The following is a 17,257-nucleotide window of genomic DNA, read 5'->3' on the forward strand; positions in this document are numbered from 1 at the left end:
AGCGCTTTGGTTCTTGAAAGCCAACCACTTTTCGTCGCCAGTAACAATGTGCTTCAAAAATTGATCATCAATGGATAAGCAAATCAGAGCCGTTAATACGACGAAGCAAATTTCGTTCTGTGACAATAGGAAGAACCCATAAGTCAAGCTGCGAAATTAATTCTAACCGTTTCATGTGTTTTTGAACGGTCGCGTAAGTCAAAATTGATCCTTCAGCAATTTTTCGAGTTGTTCGACGATTTGCATTGACCAGCTACTTTATTTCATCCAGATCGGCTTCAAGAGTCTTTGCAAGACGTGTATGTACATGCTCTAGATCGAAATTGCCACAACGAAATTTTTTAAACCAATTTTAGCATAGGCGTTCGGTCAACACATGTTCTCCGTATACATGACACTAAACTGAGGAGGTACCATCATCTATAGGAAAGTACAGCTACTGGCAAATGCTGATGATATTGATATCACTGTCCTCAAGAACCGCCCCGTTAGTTCTGCTTTCCCCAGACTGGATAAGGAAGCGAAGAAAATGGGTCTAGTAGTGACCGAGGGCAAGACGAAATATCTCATCATCGAAGTCGTAGACAATTTCGTCCATCTTGAAACCGGTATTAACACCAAAAATAATGCCAGATCAATGTCGAAATCCAACATAGAAAAGTTTTGCGGTAGATTTATAGTTCTTTGTCTATTTGCGAATACCGCATTTAATGAAACGATGAGCTGAACGAGATATACGACGACATTGAAGTAGTTCAGTGATTTAAACGACAGCGGCTACGCTGGCTAGGTCATGTCGCCCGAATAGACGAAAACACTTCAGCCCTGAAAGTATTTGACGCAGTACCCGCCTGTGGAAGCAGAGGAAGAGTAAGGTCCACTCCGTTTGAAAGACCAGATGGAGACTAGTCACTTAGTTTTTGAGATATTGACCTGGAATTTTTTGCGCGTCCATTTCTGCCCATGAAGCTGTGCGTTTGTCGGAACCGGGTTGATCGGACGTTTATCTCATAAAGCTGTCATACAAACATTTCGACATAAATCAGGTTTTATATTGAAAACTTTTTTATATGAAAAATTATCATCAGGAAATTCGGCATAGACTATTGACTTAGGCAACGCTACAATCTCGGAACAGACTGTTTAGATCATGCCATTAATGTTTATATGTACTATACATCGCTGCCATACCAACTAAATGATTAAAATCGAAATGAAGATCTTTTTGTACCCTTTTATGCTATAAAAACTACAACTGTGAAGGGTATTATTGCTTCGGTGCAGTCTGAGTCAAAGTTTTTTCCGGTCTTTAATTTTTTTTATTTATATTATTATTTTTCTTAAATAGTAGGCTTCACTAATGCCAATTTATTTGACTCAAACACCAAATCCTGCATGCGCACTAAATTGAAAATAGCATAAAACAATCACACCCAAAAAAAACTAAAAATCTTAAACAAGACAGCGAGATACATATATAATAAAGAAAATGCGTAAATATACAGCCGCCCGTTGTGTTGCCGCAAAGCGTGTCAAAATAAACTCAAAAGCAATTAAAGCACAAATCATTATTAATCCGTCAAATTACGACACTTTCGCATTCAACTGGTGTCTTGATCGTCCCGCTCAAATAGTACGTACGCAAGCATACGAGTATATAAAGGCGCTGAATTTGTGCATACAAAGTGACAACCACAAGACACCGCAAATTTGGCCACAATAGAAATCGCTGCCGACGTCGGCGCCGTTGTCTGCGACAGCATTGGAAACTTTATTAGAATTAATCATGCCATGAAACTTGAATGATTTCCCCCTCCGTCCCCCATACAAAAGTACTTATGTGCCAGTACATCAAGTGGCGGTGCGGTAAGGCATGCAGACGGTGCGACGGCACTGTGCGCTTGGCGCAGTTATTTGCCGATTCCGGGCAGGGAAAATAAATCAGAGCGCACAAAAAGACGGCGACAGCAGCAGCCAAGGCGCTGACTTTGAATTATGTGCGCCGAATAACAACAATAAGCACACAAGCAAAAACTTAGAACAAGAACAACACGCAAGTTTAGCTGCGGCAATCAACACATGGACACACATATGTACATATGTGTATCCATACATATACATGTCGAATTTTAACAAATTTTCGTGCTAAAATAATTGAGTGGCCACCGCTAGCGAAAACGGCAGCGCTGTCGGCAACAACAAGGGCAAACATTCAGCAAAACACCAGTGTATGTCTAAATAACTGAAAACTGAAGAAAAAAACAAACAAAACGAAATGAATTGGCTAAATAAAGTAAACGGCTACAAAGTGTTTCCAAAATGCACGCCATAAATCTCCATATGGCAAGTGGGGCGTGAGATGGCCCAGGCGGTGCGACGAGGCGCGTTCGCGCGTATTCCCGTGTTTTTTGCTGATTTTTGCGAGTGTCTAAATGAGCCGGCTGTTATGTTTTATTAGCGCCAAATGGCGCGTGGTGTGGCCCGCAGAATTGGCCGAAAACTACTCACAACAATAAGGTGCAGGCTTTAAGCGTTCATATATATATATAGTATACTGTACGTATGGAAGTTCAAGAGGAAGTGAGGTTACACGGGTGAACGGCTCTGCTCAGTTGGTACTTAAACAAGCCTGAGCAGTAAGTAAGCGATTAGGCGCACCTGTAGTCAGCTAAATGCCAAGCTGTCGCCGCATGGTGCTGAGCGTGTGAAGTGTGGCGTGGCATCGCATGTGGGTAGCAATGGCGTGCGCGTGCTTCACTGTGCGCAGACAAATACACCGAGTAATAACGCCAACACTCAAATCATACGAAATGAACATTCATCTGCGTACTTCAATCATTTTGGATAAAAAGATTAAACTTTTTAGCGCTAAAGGCAAATTTACTTGCAATTTAATTTGGAAAAAAGTAAGGAAGAGTTAAGTTCGGGTGTAATCAAAAGTTTCTACTTTTGTAACCTTCATGAATCAAATCGATGATGTAGGCAAAGCTTTATATTAAACTTGCTTGGCCGATATATGTGAAATACAGTCAATTGGAAGTGTCAAACGCATTGGATCCCACAAATTTGTTATCTGTGTTCTTGAAGAGTCATAGTCTGGTTTCGATAAATTTTGGGCTAAGTTTTATCTAGATACATTGTTGTCATTGGGTTTTGATGTAAATATATATTGGAAAGTAAAAGAATCAGATGGAATTTAAAATTGTGATATAAGAGATAGGCGTAGTTTTTGTCCGATTTCGACTTATGAATGTCAGGATAATATCATATGCCAAATTTGCTTGAAATCGGTCGAGAATCTCGGGTCTATATAGATTTTCATGTAAATATAGGCGAACGCCCATTATCCATATTTGACGTCGGCTCCCATAAAGACTTCGTGTAACCTCTTGGGTGTTATGTCTCTGAAGCATTTATTTATTGATTTATATCACGTTTAGTAGTTTTTAACAAAACCGTTATATGTGGGCGGGCCTGGAAATTCATCCATTTTCACACGGTATGACGGTATGAGTTGTTATAGGAATTGTCATTGAATAGTGTGGGTCAAAATATTTATTTTTTTCGTTTGGTACTTTGAAAAATATGTTCTTAGACTGGTCACCACTAAGAAAGTCGCTTCAAGTATGAGCTCTTAATTGTAGCGGGAATGTTATCTGCATTATAGCTTTTATTTTTTTCTTATTATCAGACAGCAAAATTTTCAAAAATCTCGCTTCCAACTACTAGAAAAAATAAATAATAATAAATAAATAAAAATAATTTTAGTAAGCCTAACCGTTTAAAATATATTAACGATTGAAGTTTCATTATTTTAAGACACATTTTTTTATCCTTTAATTATTATAATTTAATGAAAAAATTAAAATAATTTTAAATTGCAAAATGCATAGTTTTGTGGGAAACTTGTTTTTTTTTATTTCTTTTTTTTATTATTTCTGTTTTTCGTTGATTTTTGGCGAAGGTTATCTCGTAACTTAACCGTAAAATTCCTTTCCGTTACAACTAAAAATTCATACTTACATACATATATGTATAGCTTTTCGTAGAGGACCATATAAACCTATTTTTTAGAGTGAACCAAACAAAAAACAAATACTCGATATTTTTTACCCACGTTAATACAGAAGCTCATACTATTTTACAAAACAAAACAGAAACTTATCCACGTTCTGAAGTTTTTGCCAATTTGCCGATGAAATGAAAAAGTTGATCTGCAAACACAACTTAATTATACAATATAATATCACAGTATTATAATACGCCCATGAAAACGAGCACACTATTCTTCTATTCGTGACTTCGCCTCGAAATTTGTTTAGATACCGCTCATATTACAACTACTAGCTAAGGAAATATTTATTCGCGAAGCCGAAATTAAATTAGAAATGAAGAGCGACACAACTTGAAATCGCCGGAACTCTTCCACTCATACAACAGATGGAAGAATGTCTACGTTATTTCATTGTAACGTACTTCCAAGAAAAACATGAATAATGCCAACACGTGAAATATAATTTAAACAAAAATATCTGTGTCAGACATTCACAACTAAATTATTAAAATTAAATTAATTTATGTTTGTCCTACAGACATTAAAGTGACATAAACGATAAACACATTAATAAAATCTAGTCTTAACAATAAACAATTTGTTTGTGTGCAAAAAACATCATAAATATTGCTGGTTTTGGTTTTATCACACACAACTACACAACACAACTTATAAATATGTATGAATTTAAAGATGATGTTCATTAAAAATCACTCATACGACCTGTCAGCCCTTTAATTTGCTTAAATTACAGACACCCGGAAATTGTAAATAAATTCCCCGACAGGATAAAAATATCGAACAACGAATTTGTCTCAAATTTTATATTTCTAACCAAATTCCGTTGGGACTATTGGAAAAGGCATTCGGTGATTCAGTTTTACCAAAAACACAAGCTTACAAGTGGTACAAATTCTTCAAAGACGTACGAGAGATCGTTGAAGACATGCCTCGTTCTGGACGACCTTCGACCTCTTCAACTGATGAAATTATTAAAAAAGTGAAGAATGTGGTGCTTGAAAATCGTCAGGCACGTGTTGGAGAGATGGCAAGATAGCTCGACATCTCTCGCGAGTCCGTTCGAAGGATTTTGGTGAATATTTTGAGTACGAAGCGCGTTCTTGCTCGACGCGTCCCGATAAAGCTGAACTTTTTTCAAAAAAAAGTAACATAAAAAAGTCTCTTTGATGCTTGATTATATTAATTCCGGTTCCACATTCTTGGAGAGAGACATGGGTTTATAAGTTTGACATGCAAACAAGTCAAAAATCATCGGAATGAAACCCGTTTTCAGTCGATCGAAGAGACAAAACAAAATTCGCTGAAGGTGCTGAACACGCGCCCAAAAAGTGCTAATGAAAGGTGTTTCGAGGAAGGCGACAAAATAAATTTCGATGAATAATTAATTATTTTTTTTACCATTTTTGGGTACTCTGCACAATGTATGTAGTATAAGGAAGTTTGGGTATATTGGATATTTGGCATATGGAAGCTAAGGGAATTATTAATCTAATTTTACCCATTTTTGACATACAGGCATACTATATATTATGGGAAAACAATTCAGATTGGCCGATATTTTCGCAATAGGTACCTGGATCCACATATTCGATATCTGGGTCCTTGAATGGTTTTTAGTCCGATTTGGAAATTTTTGTGTTATATGAAATGCAAGCGTGGATTTTGTCCGATTTCGCTAATTTTCACTGAAATGTAGAAGGATCAGGATAATAACGGGTGATTTTTTTGAGGTTAGGATTTTCATGCATTAGTATTTGACAGATCACGTGGGATTTCAGACATGGTGTCAAAGAGAAAGATGCTCAGTATGCCTTGACATTTCATCATGAATAGACTTACTAACGAGCAACGCTTGCAAATCATTGAATTTTATTACCAAAATCAGTGTTCGGTTCGAAATGTGTTTTATCGACAAATTTTGTTCAGCGATGAGGCTCATTTCTGGTTGAATGGCTACGTAAATAAGCAAAATTGCCGCATTTGGGGTGAAGAGCAACCAGAAGCCGTTCAAGAACTGCCCATGCATCCCGAAAAATGCACTGTTTGGTGTGGTTTGTACGCTGGTGGAATCATTGGACCGTATTTTTTCAAAGATGCTGTTGGACGCAACGTTACGGTGAATGGCGATCGCTATCGTTCGATGCTAACAAACTTTTTGTTGCCAAAAATGGAAGAACTGAACTTGGTTGACATGTGGTTTCAACAAGATGGCGCTACATGCCACACAGCTCGCGATTCTATGGCCATTTTGAGGGAAAACTTCGGACAACAATTCATCTCAAGAAATGGACCCGTAAGTTGGCCACCAAGATCATGCGATTTAACGCCTTTAGACTATTTTTTGTGGGGCTACGTCAAGTCTAAAGTCTACAGAAATAAGCCAGCAACTATTCCAGCTTTGGAAGACAACATTTCCGAAGAAATTCGGGCTATTCCGGCCGAAATGCTCGAAAAAGTTGCCCAAAATTGGACTTTCCGAATGGACCACCTAAGACGCAGCCGCGGTCAACATTTAAATGAAATTATCTTCAAAAAGTAAATGTCATGAACCAATCTAACGTTTCAAATAAAGAACCGATGAGGTTTTGCAAATTTTATGCGTTTTTTTTTTTAAAAAAGTTATCAAGCTCTTAAAAAATCACCCTTTATTATCTCCCAAATTTCGTTGAAATAATTTGAGTTGGTCTTTTTACTTATATCTGGGCGGTGCCATGCCCATCGTTCAAATTTAACATTAAAAAGCCCTCTCATAACATTTCGGGTGTAAAATTTTATATCTTTAGCGCATTTAGTTTAGTTAGATTTGCCGCACCTTCAGTAGTTTCTTACAAAACCATTAAATGGGACAAGATTATAATCCGTGTGCAACAGTGTTGCACAGTGACTAAAATCTAAATTTTTAAACTCGACACTAGACAACACACCAAATGCTTTGACGTAAAAAATTTTGCAGCAATCCAAAAATTTTCAATACAAAAAGCACAATCAACAGGTAGCTTGTTTGCAATTTCAATAATTCTAAGAAATATGCTACACAACTCTTCCATATATATAGTATGTATATACTATATATGCAACAGCATGAATTAATATGTATACCTATGTCAGAATAGAGTTTGCATTTTCTTATAAGATTGCTATGCAAATGAACGCTGAAACTTGACTATCAGACGCTGACCAACCAACAAGGTGACAAATACAAAAAATTGTGCGGTGCTTCAGAGCAAAAAATGGCAGGAATGTGAGAACGGTGTTGCAGTAAGCACAACAAATAACGACATTGAGCAAAAACACGAAAGGTTTATGTGTGCTTTTGCTGGTATTAAAGCGACAAAAGCTTGAAGTGGCGCAGCTCAAACCACAAGCGACACAGATTTCGCAAGATATCGAAGTAATCTTGGTCGCAATACGTAAATATCAGATAAGTGTCAATTGATATTTTATCGTGTAACTAATCTGGCTTCCGTTTTACGCACTACAAATGCCTTTTCAGCAAAGCAGCCCATTGAGCAGCAAAAACTAGCTGACCACAACTAAGCTAAACATTGAAACTATTAACTTGTATACCCTTTACAGAATAAAATTTAAAATTATTTAAAAAATTGTATAAAATGTGTTTAAAATAATAAGATATTAAAATAAAATATTTTAAATTTTTTATTAAATATTTGAAAATAATATGTTATTAAAATATTGCTTCAAATATCAAGTCAGTTCGGTAGGCATCAATATACACCAAAATAACTTAATTTAATATCCCTTGAATATCAAAATATTATATGTTAGAGCTATAGAGAATTTGACTTAAGACCGACAAGATTTATATATGGTACATATCGTCACCTAAAATACAAAACAGCGTATCATCAAAAAAAAAGAAAATCGCTGTCAGATATAATAACCAATATATAACCATTTTATGACCTATGACCAAAACTCACATTTCATTTTTATAGATAAGTGTGTGATAACCAATATATAACCATTTAATAACCAAAACTATAACTATGTATAACCAAAATTTTATTTCAAAATTAGTGGTTTATATTACATCGTTTTGTCTTCGACTGTAAACTTATGAAAAGGGATGTTACGTTATTTTGAATTTTAGGAGACGATATACATACGTATATAAATATATCATACCATACGAGTACATTCAATATATGGTATGTAGATATACATAAAAGTATTAAGCGTCAGCAGCATTCATACCCGTCCGGTAATTTGACGCGGTTCACATGTGCAAATATTTTGTGGCCTTTTGGCAGTTTTCTTTTCTTTTTTTTTTCTGAGATATCACGGGTGTGCTCGTATCACTGGTTGGTTTTTTTTGTACAGGCTGAAGCTTCACCTTTAGCGCTTTGCGTTAATCCGATTTCAGCTGCCGAAAGTGCTGATTCACCTACAGTTTGATGAATCGACGCTTTGCCTACAGGCACGGCAAGATTGTACAAATAAAGGGTCAAGCAAAAGGTAACACTGCGGCGCACAACTACGGATATTCAAACTTTCATACCTTTTTTTTACATATTAATTTTCGTAATCAACTTAGAAATAAGTCTACCGGTCATTTGTAGTACTTAATTTAGTCCCGTAATGAGGAACTTTACAATACAATACAAAAATTCAGGCGTATCTACCATTAACAGGAGAACGCGTCTTCGGCCTGCTGGCGGTGTTAAGTATCTAGGGCTCATCCTAAACAGGAAGCTTACGTGGCAATCCAACATCGGGGAAAGAGCAAGTACCGCACCGTTTGCCTTTTATTACTACAGGTTGTAATAGAACTACGGAGCGCAGTCTGCTTCAGAGTGGTGACTATCCACTCCGATAGTAGGACCGCGATATTAATTCGCTGGCTGGGCGCTCAAGACTAGTAAGAGAATTTCAAGTTATTTTATGATTGGATTCGTTTGGGTGCCTAGCCATAGCGGTCATGCAGGAATCTGTAAGGCTATTGAGCTTGGTAGGACAATGAGCATGAGGTCTGTTGGCTTCTTGTGGTACACTACTAGACTACTAGACTGTTGGGCCTCAGACCAAAGCGGCAAGCTCTAGTCGAGTATAAGCAGCTGTGCAGTCGCAAGGTACTTCTGATCGAGGGCAAATCGTAAGAGGTCCAGGGAATCCTTCATTTTCAGCAAGGTACACCTTTCAATGGTGGTAGGAGTTATAACTGGACGTTATCCGATCGAGATTCATGCAGTAAGTCTGGAAAAAATATGAGATAGAATCAACACTTCCTCTATGAATATTTCGCTTTTGATGAATCAAGGCAAAAACATCTCGAATCTCATACATTTGGACATCCAAGTGAAATAGCGGAATTCTGATAGGTTTAAGGCGTTTTTGCCGATACATGTACATAACAATTTAAGTGTAATCCTGCGGCGATACTGAGAGATCAACCATCCAACCTCATCTAACCTAACCTAACCCTTAAAAAAATACTGTTTACGAGTCATTAATACAATAATTGTATATTATAGCATAAGAAGTACACTTTTTCTAACAATAATTTAAAAATGAACAAATTAAGAATAGGAAAAATGCAAAACTTAACAAAAACAGCAAAAAATAATTAAAAATATGTATATAAGAAAAGCACATCAGCAGTCATACAAGCACATACTTGTACGTACATACTTCCAAGCATTCATCGCCTCCATTCACACCCAGGCCGTTCTGCAAACCTTTTCTCCATACCCAACGTGAACGCTACCCTGCAGAAAATGCCAGGGTAGACAATTTTAAAGTAAAAAAAAAATCATAGTAAGATGAAATCGATTGCAAAACCCGATACAATAATAAAAATGAAAGGAAAGGAGGTCGCAAAAAGGAAGGGGAAAGGATGATTTTTAGTTGTATGAAAAAAGCTAGCTGGGTTGTTGATATTAAATGACTCACAACATTTGTATTAACACCATTTTCACATCAGAAATGATATGGAAAATTTAACTGACCAACTCGGTGAATATGTTAAAAAATTCTGATTGTTTTCCATCCCAGCCGCCCAATGTCCCTTAAGTTAGAGCATTGAGAGCCGTGGAATATGTCTTGTCTCATATGGTTGATGGCTGAGAATTCTCGTATATAATATTCCAGTCTCTTATCATCCTTCGCGTATGATCAGCATTCCGCCATACTGTGATGACCCCTACAATGTTTTTAAGCTCCCCTTTGCCTAGAAGTAGGAACTATTCAGTCTATTGCCTCAAACAACCGTTGAAGGAGTTGAATATCCTGGCGCAGCTTAGGGGAATTATGTCGCCGGTTTCCCCCAAGTGAGCCAGGTCGTCTGCCCCTTCATTTCTTTATATTCCTATATTACGAGCTAGCCAGATGATGTTAATTGTACTAACTAGAGAGTCTAGTTATTGCTTGCTTACACACCCTAACATTTATAATTTTTTTTTTGGAAACGTGTATATTAATGTATTCTCTCGAGCTTACTGTTTTATCTAGTATAACTCTGAGATATGTGGCAGGGCTCGAGAGGGTTTTACCCCTTAAAGAGTGTCGTTTAAATTTTCAAATTTTTGCCGTTCTTATTCTTATCTTATTTTTAAAAGGTCAAAAGAGCATATACAAAGTATGATGGCTATTAAGATGGAATATTTAGTAATTTTCTTCCCGTTTTCTAAGAGCATTGAAAATTGATCTTCATAAAAATATATCAGAAGAATAAACATATGTTGTTTTCCAACAGGGCATACTTATATATATGTACAAGTATGTACATATTATGCATTATATACTTATGTATGCGCAAAAAAGTTAAAATTTAGTCCAAGGTGAGCGACTCTTGTTGCGGTCGGTCAAGTAGTTGAGGACGGAGGCGCGGTCGGTATCAACAAAGCATCAATGCAATGCAACAACGATAAGAAGCGCAAAAATGCTAGAAGAAGAATGCAAGACATGCCCGTACGCAAGCACATCGATAAGCAGCAGCGCGGCACCATAGCAACACTTGCGGCACGCATGCGGCTACGTGGTAAACATTTCGAAAATTGCAAGCTGAAGATGCCACACCGAAGCGCGATGAACGAACAATGAAAATAAGAAAAAAAATACGCAATATGAAAAAAAAAATAAGAGATATGTTTGGAGGAGTTACTTGTGTTTGCAGTTCTTAACCCGCGATGCACAATTTTTTTTTCTCCGGCAACTAGTATTGAAATCACCCGTATTGACTGGTCGAGTCCAATGTGGGATCTCAAATATTTTTGCTTCGCAATTTAAGATTAATAACAAACATCGAATTTAGCCAAGTCCTTTTCAACATAATTGAAGAGAGTTTTAAGCAGAAAGGAGCAGTATTCCACTACCGCATCGTTTCGCCACGTTAGATCTCAAAACCGATCTAAACTCAAATTTCGAATTTTTGAATGCATTTTCGTTATTGCCAGCCATATCTCATGGAAATAAAAAAAAGTAAAAATATACTTTATTCAAAGCTAAATAATGCTCTGGATCCAGCATAGAAACAGTCAGTTAGAACTATAAACATTATTTCGACAATTGCACTCCAAAATGCCAACGCAACACTTCAAGGGGTTAAAACTTAAAATCAATAGCTAAATCGACCCGAACAAAAAGCATTTACCCCTACAAGCGCTTACTTTAATAATACCAACTGCTTCCACTCATATATTTGCTACGTTTTGTGCTCTTCAATCTCACTCTTTGTATAGTTTTTATATGCATTTTATGGCATTATTTATTTAGTTGCTGGGTTGCTAAGCCTTCCAATTTCGTTGAGATTTTGGAGAAATTCGACGAACTTGACCTTTTGTTGCAGCTGCCAACGAGCCAACGAATTGCAGCCGGTAATCTTTTTGGCAACTGAGGGTGAGAAGCGAATTGCGAAAAAGTGCAAAAAGTATTATAGGGCTTTTCATGAGGCTCCCATATGATTTTGCTTCAATTAAAAGTGTAATCAATAGTCGCCGAATGACTTTTTTTTGCTAGACTGAAACAAATTGCTGAAAAGAAGATTTTTGTGCTCTGGCAAAATGCCAAAAATTGCACAGATTTTTTGTGCAAATTTTTTATCCAATTCTCTATTAAATATTGCATTTTTGCTGCTTCATTCGACGCTTCGAAATATTTATCTCTTTTTATTGGGAGGTGCGCAGTTGATGAATATTGAATGATCGAAACTATTTTTTGCTTATTTCTTTTACCATGAATTGTCATTGGTAACCGAGCGCAGCAATTTAAATATATAACAGCTAAAGTTTGAAAAGAGGGAAATCGAACTAGTGCAATGCGTAGAATTTGAGGATTTACAACAAAAAGCAAAGCAAATATAAAATTGATTGAAGAAAATAAATTGAAATTGCTTTAGTACTGGAATTTTGGTAGAAAATTGCCCTAGTTGGCTGGAATGAATATCCATTCAAAATAGTGTGAATGCATACTTATAAAATCATCTAAAGAGTTGCCTTCACTTCCTCGCAATAGTTATTTGGCTACTGGCTCGAAATTTGCCTTGTTAGTTTACCAACAGAAAGAAAATGTTCATGCCATCATCGGAATTGTCAGCATGGTAAGACAAAATTCCATAACGAACTCATTTTTGCCTTCGCGTATAACTATTGCTACATATATATATAAGATTATATAGAAATAAACAATCTAGTGCCTTTGGAAATATAACATCTTCGTTTCGTATCGATTTCCTTTCAATGCCCCTAGGTGAGCAATGACAGAAATGAATCTGTAGAACCCAATATTTGATAAAGCTTTCACATGGCTCATACCGATCTAAGACAGCCTAGGTTAGGTTAGGGTAAGAGGTCGATCGATCGAACGCCGGTCCGTTGTGTTAGCTTAAGCTCCTATATAATAGATCACCCTACAAAAGAACTAAGGAGAGCTTTGAGCCTATCACAAATGCCTAACAACGTGAGTTCTGGAAGTTAAAAATATATTATATTTAACACAATGGCTATCATGTCACATGTTATCGTCTGGCACACGGAAATTAACTCTGCTTCAGTGATTTCGGTTTCTCCGTGGATGAACCATACAGAAAAGAAAACTTTAAGAACAACACCAACGGCGGATCTTGAACTGGTTGTAAACCTGCCACCTATAGACATCTTCGCTGAAAATTGCGCAACAAAATCGGCGGGACGACTACTGGCTACAGAAGAATTTACATATAGTACCTTCGGGCATAGCTCGGTGAGTAATGTCAGTTGTGCGAGCACCGACTACATGATCCCACTTTTCAACTGGGAAAGAATGAAAGTATAGAAAAAGATGGCTGACGTAAAGGTATGTTGGATCGTTCAACACTCTATATATCTATACGGATGGGTCGAAAATGGACGATGGAGTTGTTGCAAGAGTTAGGCATAAGGCACCCTTGTAAGTTGCCGGGCCACTGCAGTATATTTCAAGTTGAGGTCTTTGCTATTGCGAAAGCAGCGGAACTGAACTCTAATGCACCTGCAGGCAATGTTCCAGAGTCAACATCTACGTAGACAACCAAGCAGCAATTTACGCAGTAACCTCGTATCGCATATCGGCAGTGGAAAGTACTGCCAGAAGTAAGCAACATCACTTCTACTGGGTGTCAGGTCACAAAGGCATCAAGGGCAATGAAATAGTGGACGAGATTGGCAAAAATTGTGTACGGCTAACATCCAAAAACGTGATAAACTTTAGGAAAGCCCTGCATTGTCTATACGACGGAAGCATGTGGTAAAGAAAATCAAAACTCGATAGAATGAGGTGCAAAACTCCAAAGACATGTGCAAAACGTTAGATCGGAAGTACACAAAATTCTTATTTGCACTCGATAGAAGAGACTCTAGAAACTTAATGGGAATACTTTGAAAGGGCATAGACTATCGAAATATACAAAAATAAAATATAGAATCGAATTTTTCGAAATTTCACACTTAACTAAGCCAAATACCCCAAAAAAATTTAAAATAATCTATGGCTTTCTCTCTAAATTTTAATGAGTATTTCTGTAGAAACTTTTTGAGTTTTCTCCCTAAAATATTGTTTTAGCGACAAATGCTCGCCTTCAAATTTAATAATAATGCGCTTTTGCTTTTTACTTGCTAGCTCGCTAGCGGTTGTCGATTCCACCCGCGGCATGCAATGCCAACTTGGAAGACATGCCAGATTCACTTACCCCAAAGGCAGCAGTGGCAACAGCTGGCTGGCTTTGCTGCATTTGACTGTGATTGCGGTTGCGGAAAATTTCAAAATTTCTATTTTTTTCTGCTTTCTAAATATTACCAAAAATGCTACACACCAACAAATTTAAAAGCAAAAAAAATTAAAAGGAAAAATAAAATAAAATAAATAAAAAATGGCACAAAGCAGCACAGTTACAGAGACACAAATTTGTATGCTTTCTAATATTCGTGCAAATATGTTACAGTTAGTTTTTTTTTGCGTTCTTGCAACATGCAACTGAATTCTCCTACAGCGTAACATGGGTGATAGACACACCTTCTACGTCCCCTAACAAATCCGTGGTCTCATATGTATAAGTAGCCCATTTACCGCTTACAAATTGCCCTCAATTAGTTGGGGTGTGCGAGACGAGCACGTGACTCACTGTGCACGAGCTCAGTCTATAAGTGGACCATGACTTTTTAATATGCAAGTGCTAAGCTGTAGAAAAAAGGTGGTTCGGGTGGTAGGACTATTGCATGAGCAAAATGTAAATATTTCAACATTTCCTTTTGTAGGTTAATTGTTAATTGCACCATTGTGTATTTATGTAGGAACATACCTCTATACTTATCCGTACATACATATGTATATAGTACAAGTCAGTTAGTGCCGAGTGCAGAGCAATATTTCGCCACTGTTAGCAAAGGTAATCGAAAGTTCAACGTTCTTTAGTGACAGCTTTGCTTGGTACAAACATATTTGCGAGTATAACCATAGAAAGAGTATAAAAAAAGAAATGAAAGAGGAAACGCGAATGGCTTTGTGGCGCTTTCAAAGTGGAACAAATTTTGTGTCGCCAAATGACATAGAAATTATGTCAACGGTAAAAGTCAACAAACCAGATTAAATTTATTGCATTTTAAAATTTAATGTGAAGCATTTACAAATGTCCTCAATTAACGGGTTTATTCATAGCTACGTCTCGTTGGATAAAAACTGTGTTTCCTTGCCAGACATAAGTTGGTTTAGTTTTGAGTCGACGATTGTGAGTTTGTCACTATAAATAAAAATTTTGTTGATTTAAAATTTTTTCAGTTTGTCACTATGGAAAAAAAAACTTTACTTGATTTGAAATTTTTATTTCCAGAAGGCTATCTTCCTGAGAAACCAAATCGATTTTAAAAGCAGGTCTCTTAAGCTATACATAACAGCATTAAACATGGTTTCAACTAGTGATGAGCGATATTTCACTACCGGTGATTTTATCACTGTGATTGAAAAATCGCTTATAGTCACTGCTATTGTTAGCTCAAAATATCAGTGATTGGTGATTTTTCTTCTAACCAATATTTCACTGTGAATGAGATTTACAATTGGCACTAGCTATTGCATGTCGTGATTTTTTTTGGTGTTCGAAGTAGAAATTTTGATTTTGAATACTTTTTCACTGTGAATATATAAGTGTATTGCGTATTACTTAATTCCGTTGAACGAATGCTTATTACAAATATTTTGAATTCGAATTTTTTTAAATTTATGAAATATTGTGAAAATGTCTTTTAAAATAAATAAAAAACGTAGTGAAATGTGGCAATTTTTCGATGCAATTAATGAAACTCATGCAAAATGCAAAATTTGTAAAAAAGAAATATCCTATAAAACGTCGCATACGAATTTAAAAAAGCATATGCAAAATCGGCATCCAACAGTGGAACTTCCAGGAGCAGCGACCGTGCAAAAAATAGGAAGTAAACAAACGGAAAATCCAGATGCACAACATGAAGTTACGGAAACAAATGTACAATACGGTAAAACATAACATCTTTACTTCGGATTTCAGTTAAGAGATTTAAATATAGTTTCAGAGCCTGTTCTGCGCCAGTCTAAAATAACTGCCGGGATATGCAATATGAAGATTTCTGCAAAGGCAAAAAAGGAAATAGATGATGCGTTGCCAATGCTCTTCATTAAGGACTTACAACCTTTCAGCATTGTCGAGGACAGCGGATTTGTCCAATTCGTTAAAGCGCTAAATCCTGCATATGAACTACCCAGTCGGCATGTAGTATCAAGAACAATAATTCCGGCATTATATGAAGCATGTGTCGAAAAAATGAAACTAAAAGTGGCGAATGGTGTTAAATTCTGCATTACAACCGATTGTTGGACATCTCGCAATACAGTGAGTTACATTGCAATTACACTACATTTTGTTAGTGAAAATTTTGAATTTAACAATATTTTATTGGATTGCTGTCCAATGAGTGAGACACATACTACCAAAAACTTAGCCGAGCAAATACAAAATGTCACAACTGAGTGGGGGGTATTTGATAACATAATATTTGCAGTATCTGATAACGCGAATAATATAAAGAGTGCCTTACAAAATGAGCTCAAATTACGCCACTTCGGCTGTTTTGCGCATACTTTAAATTTAATTGTTAAAGCAAGTATAAGTGGCCATGACGTTAATACTGTTTTACAAAAAGTAAAACAAATTGTCGCTCATTTCAGAAAAAGTACATCCACAAATGAAAAATTTATGAGTTTTCAACGCAATGCTGGTACCGAACCTTTGAAACTAATTCAAAGCGTTGAAACTCGGTGGAATTCTACTTTTTACATGATTGAACGTTTTGTAAAAGTGGAAGATGCTGTTAAAAGTACTGTCGCTCTCATAAATAAGGAATTACCCCGAATTAATCCTGAGGAATGGTTGTTGTTAAAGGATTTACTAACTGTTTTAAAACCTTTCGAGTATACCACAAAAGAAATAAGCGGCCAAAAATATTGCACCGGATCAATGGTTATTCCTATTGTAAATGGTCTCAAAAGCGTGTTTACTAGGTGGGCAAAAGCCAATACTTATGTAGATCCTGTAAAAGCAGTGACTTTTGAATTACTAAATGGTATAAATGAAAGATTAGGAAATACCGAAAGGAGCAACACTCTAGGCATGGCATCATTCTTGGATCCTCGTTTCAAAAATTTCGCCTTTTCTGACCCCACAATAGCCGACATGTATAAAAA

At 36.6% G+C, this 17,257-nt stretch overlaps 1 long non-coding RNA gene across 1 annotated transcript in view; it reads right to left on the reverse strand.

Moving 5' to 3' along the window:
* Positions 1-17,257, reverse strand: part of LOC125776300 (uncharacterized) — a 57,986-nt gene that overhangs the window by 1,865 nt on the left and 38,864 nt on the right. The window lies entirely within an intron of this gene.

The sequence above is a fragment of the Bactrocera dorsalis genome, chromosome 2 (genome assembly GCF_023373825.1).
Source record: "Bactrocera dorsalis isolate Fly_Bdor chromosome 2, ASM2337382v1, whole genome shotgun sequence".
Taxonomy (NCBI): Eukaryota; Metazoa; Arthropoda; class Insecta; order Diptera; family Tephritidae; genus Bactrocera; species Bactrocera dorsalis.